General features: G+C 42.7%; 1 pseudogene; it reads right to left on the reverse strand.

The window, feature by feature from the left end:
- Positions 1-378: 378 nt before the first annotated feature.
- LOC118992518 (protein kish-A-like) lies at positions 379-605 on the reverse strand (annotated as a pseudogene).
- Positions 606-12,366: the final 11,761 nt, after the last annotated feature.

Here is a 12,366-nt window from a genome sequence, read left to right on the forward strand (position 1 = left end):
AAAAACCTGGTCCAATATGAGGTCTCATTCTATAAAGATGTGTCATTTCCAAGTCACAGTGAAAGGAACTTGGATAATTTACCAATTTTTTTTTACTACGTGTCTTAGATATACCTGACTAAAAACTGGCATTGGACACAACGAAATGACATCTGCAGACGGTAATACTGTAATGACACTACTGGGACGGATTGTTATACTCTGAGTATTTAAATGGTTACATCCTAATTATATAGAACATTGGCCCACTAACAAAAATAGAGGACAGCAGCTGGGACTTTATCTCTTTCAATGTTCAGAGATAAAGTTGGCCATTCTTTTCCATTATTTTCTGCAGTTAAGATTTTATACTGAAATCTGATGGCAGTATTTTTCCAGCTACTGTATGAAGGGGATGCCGAAGGCCATCACTCCACAGCACACTGCAGCAGCAGGCCTCTTCCGTTCACCAGTCCTGGCGCACTTCCAAAACACACCCAGCAATCCAGCTTTATTTCTGTCCAGGAGGCTGGGTGTCGAGGCTGGGTGTCAATGATATAAGCACAAGTATATATAAGCAGCAAGATTACAATAAAAAGACTCTGAAAATTGAAAATGACATACATAGTGAAGCCCAATGTTCCTGAAATTGCATGCTAGTGTGATTAGTTTGGACTTAGTTCCCAAAGCATACATTCTTTTTACTGCCAGGGAAAGTGTGTCTGAGGGATATACACTGTATGCAGAGGGAAAGGATGCAATGTCATAGAAAGTTGGACAACTTCAGATGGTAAAATTCACTCTCTAGTGTTAGTAAGGGTGCTAGACCATTCATTTCTTCATTCAATCCATACTTAAATATGTCAGAAGTGATTTATGCTGTAAGTAAAATCTGGTAAAAGGATGAGAAATGTAGGAGGGCTGTATCAGATGGGTTGGTTAGGGAGTGCCTCACTGAAAAGTGACATGTAAGCAGAGCCCTGAAAGAAATAAGGGAGTGAGCCAGGCACACTACCTGGGAAGAATGTTCCAGGGAGAAAGGACAACACATGCGGAGGCTGTGAGATGAAAATGTGCTCGGCGAGCTTGAAGAAGAATGAGAGGCCGGTCCAATCAGAATAGCCTCAGGAGGACAGCAGTGTGGTTGCAGGGTATGCAGTCTGCTAGGCCACAATAAATATTTTTGATAGGATTAAAAGTGTGGTGAGAAGTTGTTGGAAGGCAGGCACAAACAGTCTAAAAGATGGCTCAAGAAGAACTCAAAGTCCCAGAGCCGATGACTCTAAGCAACCAGGAAATAGCCAGCCTCTCAGATGCACAGTTCAAAACACTGGTCATTGGGATGCTCACAGAACTGGTTGATTATAGTCACAAATTAGAGGAACATATGAAGGCTAAACTAATTGAAATGAAGGGAGATGCACAGGAAACCAATAGTGATGGAAAGGAAACTGGGACTCAAATCAATGGAATGGACCAGAAGGAAGAACAAAACATCCCACCAGAAAGGAATGAAGAAATGAGAATTCAAAAAAATGAGGAGAGGCTTAGGAACCTCCAGGACATCTTTAAACGTTCCAACATCCGGATTATAGGGGTACCAGAAGGGGGAAAGAAACAGCCACGAGTGGAAAACTTATTTGAACAAATAATAAAGGAGAACTTCCCCAGTCTGGCAAAGGAAATAGACTTCCAGGAAATCCAGGAAGCTCAGAGAGTGCCAAAGAAGTTGGACCCAAGAAGGAACACACCAAGGCACATCATAATTACATTAGCCAAGACTAAAATGAAGGAGAGAATCCTAGAAGCAGCAAGGGATAAGGGGACAGTCACCTACAAAGGAGTACCCATCAGACTGTCAGCGGATTTCTCAAAAGAGACCTTACAGGCAAGAAGGGGCTGGAAAGAAGTATTCCAAGTCATGAAATCCAAAGACCTACAGCCAAGATTGCTTTATCCAGCAAAACTTTCATTTAGAATGGAAGGACAGATAAAGTGCTTCTCAGATAAGGTCAAGTTCAAGGAGTTCACCATCACCAAGCCCTTATTATATGAAATGTTAAAGGGACTTATGTAAGAAAAAGAAGATGAAAAATATGAACAGTGAAAGGACAGCAAACTCACAGTTATTAACAAGTTATATCCCACACCTAAAACAAAAGCAAACCAAGAGGACAGCTAGATCACGAGTGGAACCGTAGAAATGAAGAACACATGGAGGGTTAGCAACAGGGGAGTGGGAGGAGGAGAAGGGGGGAGAAGGCACAGAAAATAGCATAGACAGTAGGTAGAAAATAGATAGGGGGGAGGGCAAGAATAGTGGGGGAAATATAGAATCTAAAGAACTCTTGACACGTGGTTATAAACTAAGGGGGGAGAATGGTGGGGGAGGGGGTGAATACAACAACTGTAACAGTATAATTAATAAAATACATATATTAAAAAACTTTTTAAAAAAGTTGTTGGAAGGATTTGAGCAAGAGGCAACAAGATCTGATTTTATCATCATTATTAATTTTATGTGTTTTAGAAAGAAGACTCTGGCCTCTAGTTGTGTAACAGGCCAGGAGAGCAAGGGTAGAAGTGGGAAAGTGAATGAGGAGCCAAAGAGGCTGAGGGCTCTCAGGTTTGGGATATATTTTGCAGATAGAGATAAGGTGTGTCAGTGGTGGATTTGGATGAGGGTTGTGAGTGAAAGACAGGATTTAAGATCACCTTTAGGTTGTGGCCTTGAGCAGTGGGTGAATGATGGAGACATTTACTGAGATTGGGAAAGTCTGGGAGGAAAGTAGTAAATCCAGTGTTCAGTTTTGCACAGAGTAAATCTGCGTTGCCTAAGACACTGAAATGGAGGTGCCATGTAGGCAGTTGTGAAGCAAGTCTGGAGCACATTGAGAGGTGCTGTTCACCGTGATGTTGACCGAGACACACTTCTTACCCCCACTATTGGTCAGTAGTCGGATTTGGATTTCACTAAAGGACTTCACTTCCCATGAGGGTGCTGCACTCCATCATGCAGGGCTCTGCTCCCTCTCCTTTTCAGCACTGCATGTGGGGGTATTCAAGGAGATGTGAAGGGATCACCTGGCTTGCGGAGTTGCCAATCAAATCCTCCCATCATGCCTCTTGAGCAATTGACATTTAATATTTCAAAAGGCCCCAGCTAGTGCAACTGTGTGTTCCTCTAAATATTGTCCACAGTCTAGGCAGAAACTCTGGCCAACAGAAGGCGTTGAGCACAGGGAATGGATGAATGTTCCATGATATGTGCAGATTATTTTCAAACCTACTGACAACTTTTGGAGAATTCAGGGAGTCACAGGTTAAAGATGTGGAGCATGGATTTTGCATGTGAAGAGTTCCCCTTGGAAGAGCATACTATTTAACTGCTGCTGGATGGAAGCCCAGAGCTCATGCCGAAGGGTCACATCACCTGCCATTGGATGGTGTGGACTATTCAAGAACACTGAGATCCAAGGCTTGCATCATATTCAGTAGGTGAAGGATATATGCCTCAGGACACATCGGAGTATACGCCAGGATTAATAAATAGCCATGTACACAAATATGAAAGATTCTTCTCAGGCATGGCATCTCAAAAATCAATAAAGACTTTGCCCACAATAGTATCTCATAAGGTGTTTTGTCAGAATTACCCAATAAGCAAGGGCTCCTTTGATATAATGATGTTCACACAGCTGATCTTGCCAGGGATTTCTTTGTGGAGAGTGTATCGCTTGTCTTTTCTAGAGGAGTTTCTAGGGACCTAGGTGCAGAGCATCTGCGCCATTAAAAAAGTCTGAATGCAAAAGATGTCAGCAGAATTCTGACAGTGTTTCTGAGAGACCTGGAACTTTCCAGGCTCATTCTGGCTAGGATCCCTTTAATGGGGTCAACTCTGCCATCCCCTCCTTTAAGGGAGTTGTTCCAGCGAGACCCTGTTTTTGTACTCATTCACTTGACAACTAGACAGATATTTTTTCTATTAGAAAAACATATAAAGAGCTTGGTTATCTTATCAATCAAGGTCTCTTCAAACCAGCTGCATGTACCACCCTGGGCTGTATCAATTGTGCACCCAGAGTCATTACCAATGGGCAGAGACTTCTCACGGGCCACGGCAGAGTTTCAAGTCCTGCTTTGCCACTTGCTGCTCAGGTGGGCAAACTGGAGCCGGTGTGAGATTGAAATAATGACAGGACCTACCTCACAGGGCACTGTGAGAATTAAGAGCACCTAGAACATAATAAGCACACAGTAAGTGCTAACTATTATTAACATTGTTATTTTTAAAGCATATCGGCCAAGAGATTTTTTAAATGATAAACCCAGTACAAATAAAATACTTAAGTAGACCTTTATGAAGTTTCTGAAGTTCGTTAACACCATGCAGTTTGTTAACTTCAGGGAGTGAAGTTTCATATAAATTTTGACCCAGCTCAAGGTTGTCAGGGCCTCATTCTTCTCAGGTGAAATTCACATAACAAAGTGTACAATTTGGTGGCATTAAGTGAATCCACCATAGTGTGAAACAGTTCTCGCTATTTAGTTCCGAACCATTTTCTTCGCCCCCCAAAGGAGACCCCTACTCATTAAACAATCGTTCCCCATTCCCCTGAGCACCCCGCCTCCTCCAGGCCCTGGCAACCACTAAACTGCTTTCTGTCTGTACTTACCTTCGATTTACCTACTGTATTTACTTAGTCCAGATATTTCATCCTACAATATGTGACCTGTTGTGTCTGGCTTCTTTCACTTAGTGACTTACTATTGAAACTGAAACTGCAGGTCCCCCAAGAACCACCGTCTTATTACCGCACCACCTCTGACAGCCTTGGGATTTTCCAGCACCTGATGGACACGCTGTTCTCTAGGGTTTCAGATTCTGTCCTCTCTAAAGAAATGCTTGAATCAACAGTAGTGGATAGATTCTCCGGAAAACTTACGGAAGTTCCAAATCATTTAAACAAATCAAGTATCTTAGACAAATAATGCCCTGTACGTCTGGAGAATTTGCCCACCGTGCAGTTCAACCCTGTCATTTTATAGAAGGGACTCCTAAGGCCTAGTATTGTTTTCTTTGGCTACTCTAATACACACACGATCCTTGATGCCCTCATTATAAAAACAGTCCCTCTGAGGAAAGTGTATAAGGTGCTAGGGCCTAACGAAAGACACAGTCCCCGACTCCAACCAGCTCATAGTCCCCTGGAGAAAAAGGACAAATGATCAGACATTGACATAACATAGTAAGTGCTGTGACTGAATTCAGCATGGGGGGCCATAGCAGCAGATGTGGAAGTGCCCAGCTCTGTAGGAGGCACTGCAGGAGTAGTCCTTATACTCCATCTTTCTCTCACAAAAGGCTAAGTCATCGTGTTGCTGGTGGAAAAGCAAGTTTTACACACTGCGAGGCAGTACTTTTTAGAATATTAACTGGTTGTTGACTTTTTAGCCTGTGCTAATTTATTATCACAATGAAAGAGCACTGTTACCATAGGTGCTTCTCTCATTACTGGTGTTCTGTTTGGCCAACGACACCAGATGGTATTAAGGTATAGATTGCAACCTTATTACCTGGAAACAGTTGTTTATTGGTTGGGAAATCCTTGCTGGTATTGAGGAGGGTGTATCTTCCTTAAACTGTTTAACAATTTGGCAGGCTCTATTCTGAGAGTAAGTATGTTCTCTTATTTATGTTCTCTTTCACCCTCTTCTACAGCCACAACTCTGTCCCCATTGATTGCAACATTGCCACACTTGGCCTTGTTGTCCGTGCTCAGTATGGGCCCCTGGCTGGATATCAGCTGATGGTTATCACCAGTCCTCCAGCTTTATGGCCACACCCATTTTCATCATATTTAAATAAAAATATCTGTCTCTTGTAGCTCCTTCTCCCCAGGGACTCCTGGGCTTCCACGGCTCCTAGTCACCTCTGATTTTTATGTCCTGCTTTTGCTAAATGCTCAGTCCTTCCTTGTCCTGGGTCTCACCCTCTGTATGTTCTCTCCCTTTTCTGCACCGTGTCACCCTGCATTGAATGCATCTTATCCCTCCATTTGAAGTGCTATTGACCAAAGCAATACCAAAAGGTTTAGAGACAATTCAAAGGGTTCAAATTCAGGACAGTAGAGCAAATAACTAAAATGGAATATTTAAGTTTGTTCCAAAGTCTCTTTGGCCATTTCTCTTCAACTATTTTTCCCCTCCTCTTTTTTTCCTCTCCCCTAATTTCCCTCAGAACTCAAATTTTCTCCCACTTTATTATTATGCAGAGCCCTCTAGGTCATTCTTATACATGCCAAAGTTTGAAAGCCTTGACTTAAGCAAACATTGAGTACATACTTGTAATACACACCCATGGGCAGACCTAATCTATCATTTTTAAAAGTTGTGTTCTTCAGGGTTCCATACTGATGTGCATTTAGGTTGCTTCTATTTTTAATATATAAACATACATTAATAAAATATCTAGCTATGAAGTATTTTAGATGAAATTTTTTTCTTAAAAGTTCCTTCAGTGTCATAATACTGCCTAACAAAGAACACCAGTTGGAAGAGAGCAGAGTGCTGGATTATTCACAGGGGTAGAGGGGGCATACTGTGCTAGGCTAGAAGCCCCATGAGGCCAGGGCTCATGTTTGATTTGTTTACTTCTCTATGCCTAGTGCCTTGAACAGTGCTTGGCACGGAATAGGTGCTTAGTGCATCTTTAATAAACAAATGGATTAAGTTTGGCCAAGTCTGGCCACAGGTCAACCCCTGGGACTTGAACTTTTGGACCAGCCAAGACTGTAGCTGTGGCCCTACTCTGTGCCCAGGGCTTGTCTGCGTTGGGGAGATGCCCCTAACAGTGTGGCAGTGAGGGGCCAGGTGTGCATTTCAGCACAAATCCTTCTTTGCGCCTTTCCTCCAAAAGGCTCTGCCTGGGGTCAGCAGTCTGATTCTCTACCAATCAAATACTGGAAGAAACCGAGGAATCATTATTAATTTTTATTTAGTTTTAATATGTATTATAGTGATTCATATGTACATATGTAAACCATCAGGCTGGGAGAATTGAAGAGTGGGGGTACAGGTGAAACAACTTGGTCCCATCAGTGATAATTGCTTAAGGTATGTGGTAAGTACATGTGGACTCATAATGATATATTAAACATATATATTTTTATAAGGAATAGTATAATGATTGTATTATTCTCTCTTTTTAAAAGAAGTTCTTCAAGTCATTAGCAGGTGCTGTCCCAATGGCCAGAGCATGGGTGTCTTGCCTGCACACCGGATGCTGGGTCCCTGCCGCACACAGCAGAGAGCACTCGGGGCCCAGGCCTTCGTACAAGTCAGTGCACGTAGTGCCCTCCGTCGTCTCTTTTCTCTTGTATCCTCAATCTCTACCTTTTTATCGGGGTATGTACTTCCAGTGTTTAAACATAGCTCAAATATCTTCCATATTTATTAAAAAGTCAAACAAACACATCTCAGTATGTCCCATACAGAACAGATTGCCCCACACATAGTATGTCTCATCTCCTTAGCAGAAGGAGATGCGGGGGTGTCCACACAGCTGCATGCTGAGGGCTCTAAATGTGCAGGGTGCAGCAGGCCTTGGGAAAGGTTGGCGAGGCTCTGTTTGGGCTCTAGCTGGGAAGGTTAGGGCTGGGACAGCCAGGTCTGCCCATGAAACCAGAACATGGGGCAGGCATCCTGCATCTGTGCTGGCTATACCACCTGCATGTAGGGGATGGTCCTTAATGGCACCCTGGAGCCGCAAACGTTCCCCCAGATACCTTGCCCCTGGTTTATGTCACTTTCAGTTGAATCCCTTGTTCTTTGAGACTCAACGCCTCCTGACTGATATTCCCCGCTTTCCTTCTCCTGCATTTCTTTCAGTCAGTCACACGGTACTTTACTCAAATCTGCCCACGGTCTCGACCCATCTGCCATCGCCCTACGGCAGGATACCGGGATCTGTTTGCTGCGGTTCTGCTCAGTGTGCAGCAGCTAAGTACATCTTTCCCACATCACTGGTTCCTAATCCCAGATTGCTCCCTATCAGCTCGGGGACTTTTCTGTGCCTCAGTCAAAAGACCTTTACTGCCAAGATTGCTGTGGGAGTTAAATGCAGTAAAATATATGGAGCACAGTTCTTGGTTTTTGAAAAAAATGTCAATTATCTTTTTTTTAACACCCAGGTAATTGCTTGTATTATTTGCTTTTCTTGGAAAACTTTCCCCAGATACCTCCAACTTGTTAAATCCTACTTGTTTTTGAATTTCAGTTGAGGTGCTCTCTCCCATCAGGAAAGGTCTCTTCTTTCCTTCCTCCCTCCCTCCCTCCCTCCCTCCCTCCCTCCCTTCCTTCCTTCCTTCCTTTCTCTCTCTCTCTCTCTTTCTTAGAGAGAGGGGAAGAAAGGGAAACACCAATGTGTGGTTACCTCTCAAGTGCCCCCCACCAGGGACCTGGCCAGCAACCCAGGCATGTGCCCCCACTGGGAATCAGACCTTGGTTCACAGGCCAGCACTCAATTCACTGAGTCACACCAGCCAGGGCAGGAAGGGTTTCTTGTTCAACTGATCCTTTTACTCTCCCTGCCAGGGAACAGCTCCTTCACCTTGCTCCAGCATCTATTACAGTGCTTATCATACTTTATGGCTATTGTCATTATTTATTTATTTATTTATTTGTTTGTTTGTTTGTTTACTGAATCCTGCACTATTTAATGATGAACTATTTGAAGGTGGCTATGGTGTCCTTAAGCACTGAAAAAGGTTTATTGGCATGAAGCCTCAGAGGGAGATGAGTGCTAGTTAAAACTAGGAGTTTGGTATACTATAGGATTAATAGACATTCTGTAGACATTCTGGAAAAGGCAAAGCTATGGAGACAGGAAAATGACAGTTGCCAGTGGCTTGAGAGGAGGGGGTGGTGGTGACTAGGCAAAGCAGAGCAGATTTTTAGGACAGGCGGTGAAACTCTCCAAGTGCAGTGTATGAATAAATGCATGTTGTTATACATTTGTCAAAATCCATGCAAGGTGCAAGGCCAAGGATGACCTTAAGGCAAACTACGGACTTTGGATGATTCCGCTGTGTCAGTGTAGGCTCACCAGCTGTGACAAATGTACCACTCTGGTGCCTGTTGGGGAGCCTATGCATCTGTCAGAGGAGGGGATATATGGGAACCTTATGCACTTTCTGCTCAGTTGTGCTGTGAATCCAAAACTGCTCTAAAAACTAAAGCATATGTATGTGCACATACATATATAATGAAGTGTGTAGTAAAATGAGATAGCTAGAATCCCCGCAGCTTGCTCTCTCGCATGCCCGTGACTGGTGCTAGCTGTGGGCTGCAACTCTCTGCTCGTCCATTGTGGTGCTCACACCAGGCTGCCGTGCACTTGCTCCTTTGTGCCGTTCTCTATTGGACTTTGGGCTCCTCCAAATCACAAAACATATCTTATTTGTCTTTGCATCATCTCTGTTTGGGGCACCATCCACACAGTGGGTGCTCTCTAAAATTCATTAAATAATGAACAAATGAATGCATTCTGATCCTCACCAGTAGAATATTTTCCTTTACCAAATCCTCACAGGAAATGATCCAGCCCCTGTTTGACTGGATTTTTGCAACTTTTTTGTAATGGTAAATTTTTAGGAAGTTTTCCTTTATCCTTAACCAAAATCTACTTTTGTGTAAGTTTTACTTGGTGCATCTAGTTAGGACTTGTAGAATGCCACAGAACAAGTCTAAGCTGCCTCCCTTCAGACATCCAGCTCCTCAGTGGGGACTATCAAATCACATCTAAATCCTAAGTTCAACACCTCAGTTCCTATCATTGTTCTTTACCTGTGTGGTTCCCATAGGTACCTCACTTTTGATTCATTCTTAGATAGCCATGTGGTTCATAGAGATACAGGACAAAATGCCTGGAGAAGTATTAATGGCGAGCCCGTGAACACAAAGGAATGAAGTGGGAGAGTTTACTGTTCTGAGACCATCCAAAGCAGGTAGGCTACAAAAGGAAGTACAGTGTGGGACTGAGGAGTGAGGACAGGAGCTGGGAGTTGGGGACGACGCCCTATCAGGGGCCTTTCTTGCATAGGCTGATCTTGGTGAGGAGCAGCTGGAGAATGTCTGAGAAGGCAACCCAAGGCGCTGACAGATCGGAAATGGAGAAGGAAAAATGGAAAAAGTGAAGAGCTCAGCTGAAGCTCAGTGGCCCCTCTCTATCTTAAAATAGTGCTTCTCGAAGTTTAGTTTACTGATCTTCATAATAATCTCACATCCTGCTGGTGAATACACACTCTCTAAGGTCAGCCCATAACCTACTGAATGTGTATTTTTCACAAACTGCAAGATAATTCTCAATTTCATAGAGAATCTTGTCTGAAGGGCTGGGATAGGATGGGAGCTGCTCATATTCATATTTAGAAGAGTGTTTTTCAAACTGTTGCACAAAGCTAAAGAATCTCATGTTCTTCAGAAATTTCTTTGAGATACAAAAATTCCCAGATAAAGTGTTTAGTCTTCATGCATTCCATCCCCATAGGTCCCTATCCCAACCCATCCGGCCGAGAAACAATGAGAAAGAGCTGCCTTTGTCAGAAAATCCTGTCACAATAACTCTTATAGAAAGGCCTCCTAACCCACAACCCCCTACTTCCAGGAAAAAAAGCAGCTGAAGAATTCAAACCCATTATACATTCTTTCCATTCCCTGTTCCTAACTTTACTGAAATAGTAAATCCTTTCCTCTTCTCTACTGATAGATTTTAATATAGATTTCCAATAAATTTTTAGTTAAATAATGAATGGAAAATGTCATGTTTAGTTGTAGCAAAACATAAACTTTTGTTTCCTTAGAATAAGAGAGAAACTAAAATGGAATTTATCTAAAAATGTTTTTTGCTCCTTTAAGAAAATGTTTCAAGAACATGGAGTGTCATGAGGAAATATCAGTGCACATTTTTTTAAATCAAGTTGTAATAGGTGAAAATCTAACATTACGACACAAAACTAGAAGGGCCAGTTTCTCACATGTCAAAAGATTCTTGCTTTAGTAAAATGATTTTGTAATAATATTCCTCTGACTAGACGCCTTTGCCTTTTAGCCTGTCTCTCCCAACTATTAAAGCATTTATTGACAGAACTGAAGGAAGGTCAATGAGGAATGGATTCTTTAGAGTTCATCATCACCAAGCCCTTATTATATGAAATCTTAAAGGCACTTATCTAAGAAAAAGGAGAAGATCCAAAACTAAACAGGAAAATGGCAACAAACTCACAACTATCAACAACTGAACCTAAAAAACAAAAAATAAGGAAACAACTAGAACAGGAACAGAATCACAGAAATGGAGATCACATGGAGGGTTATCAGTGGGGAGGGGGAGGGAGAGAGGGAGAATGGGGGGAAATGTACAGGGAATAAGAAGGATAACTGGTAGACACAAAATAGATGGGGGGGCGTGGTTAAGAATAGCAGTATAAGAAAGGGAGAAGCCAAAGAACTTATGTGTACGACCCATGGACATGAACTTAGGGGGTGGGGGATGCTGGAGGGAGATGGGGTTGCAAGGTGGAGGGGGAGAAAGGGGAGAAAGAATGGAGACAACTGTAATAGCATAATCAATAAAATATATTTTTTAAAAAGAAAGAAATGTATTCTTTAACGAGATAGTGCCAAGTGAAGAGCTGTCTGAAATGGGAAGAAAATATTAGTGATAATTTCGCCACCAGTCATGAGCATCAGAAACAGAAAATAATGAACTGTGAGTGGATTCACCTAGAACCTTTTAGAAGCACTGCTTATAGAGAAACACAGGCCAGGTAGCTCACTCACTGACTTTTTGAATATTTATTGAGATCACCTCTAACACATCACCTGGGGATTAAGACATAGCCTGGACGGGCACAGTCTCTCCCTTCAAGGCAGAGGTCCAAAACCGTCAGGGCCCAAGGCATTTAATTACAATTTCGATGAGTGAATTTATCATCATGTGAATATCAAATTAAGGTTAACCTTAAAAGAGGGGTCAAACTTAAAAACTGTTTTTCCCACCTAAGCTTCAAATTGGCTTTACTTCTTGGCTCCCAAATTTTGGAAGTTGTTTGGGAATGAGATTTCTAAAAACATGTTCTGTGTGCCAATATATGTGTGTAATTTTCCATCAGGTCCTCCTTCGAGGGCAAGGAGATTCCTACTCGTTGAGCGCCAGCTGACTCTGTCAGATGAACTGGACCCATTTTGTCCAACAGCCCAAGACGTGTGTCGCCGTGTTCCTCTCGCAACGGAGAAAACCGAGGCTTGGAGAGATGAAAGAATTTGTTCTGGGTCAGCCGACTCTGTCCTTGCCGCTGCACTTAGCTAGAAATTAGACGAAGGGAG

This window comes from Sturnira hondurensis, unplaced genomic scaffold (assembly GCF_014824575.4).
Source record: "Sturnira hondurensis isolate 20B ecotype Veracruz unplaced genomic scaffold, ASM1482457v3 Scaffold0008196, whole genome shotgun sequence".
NCBI classification, from domain to species: domain Eukaryota; kingdom Metazoa; phylum Chordata; class Mammalia; order Chiroptera; family Phyllostomidae; genus Sturnira; species Sturnira hondurensis.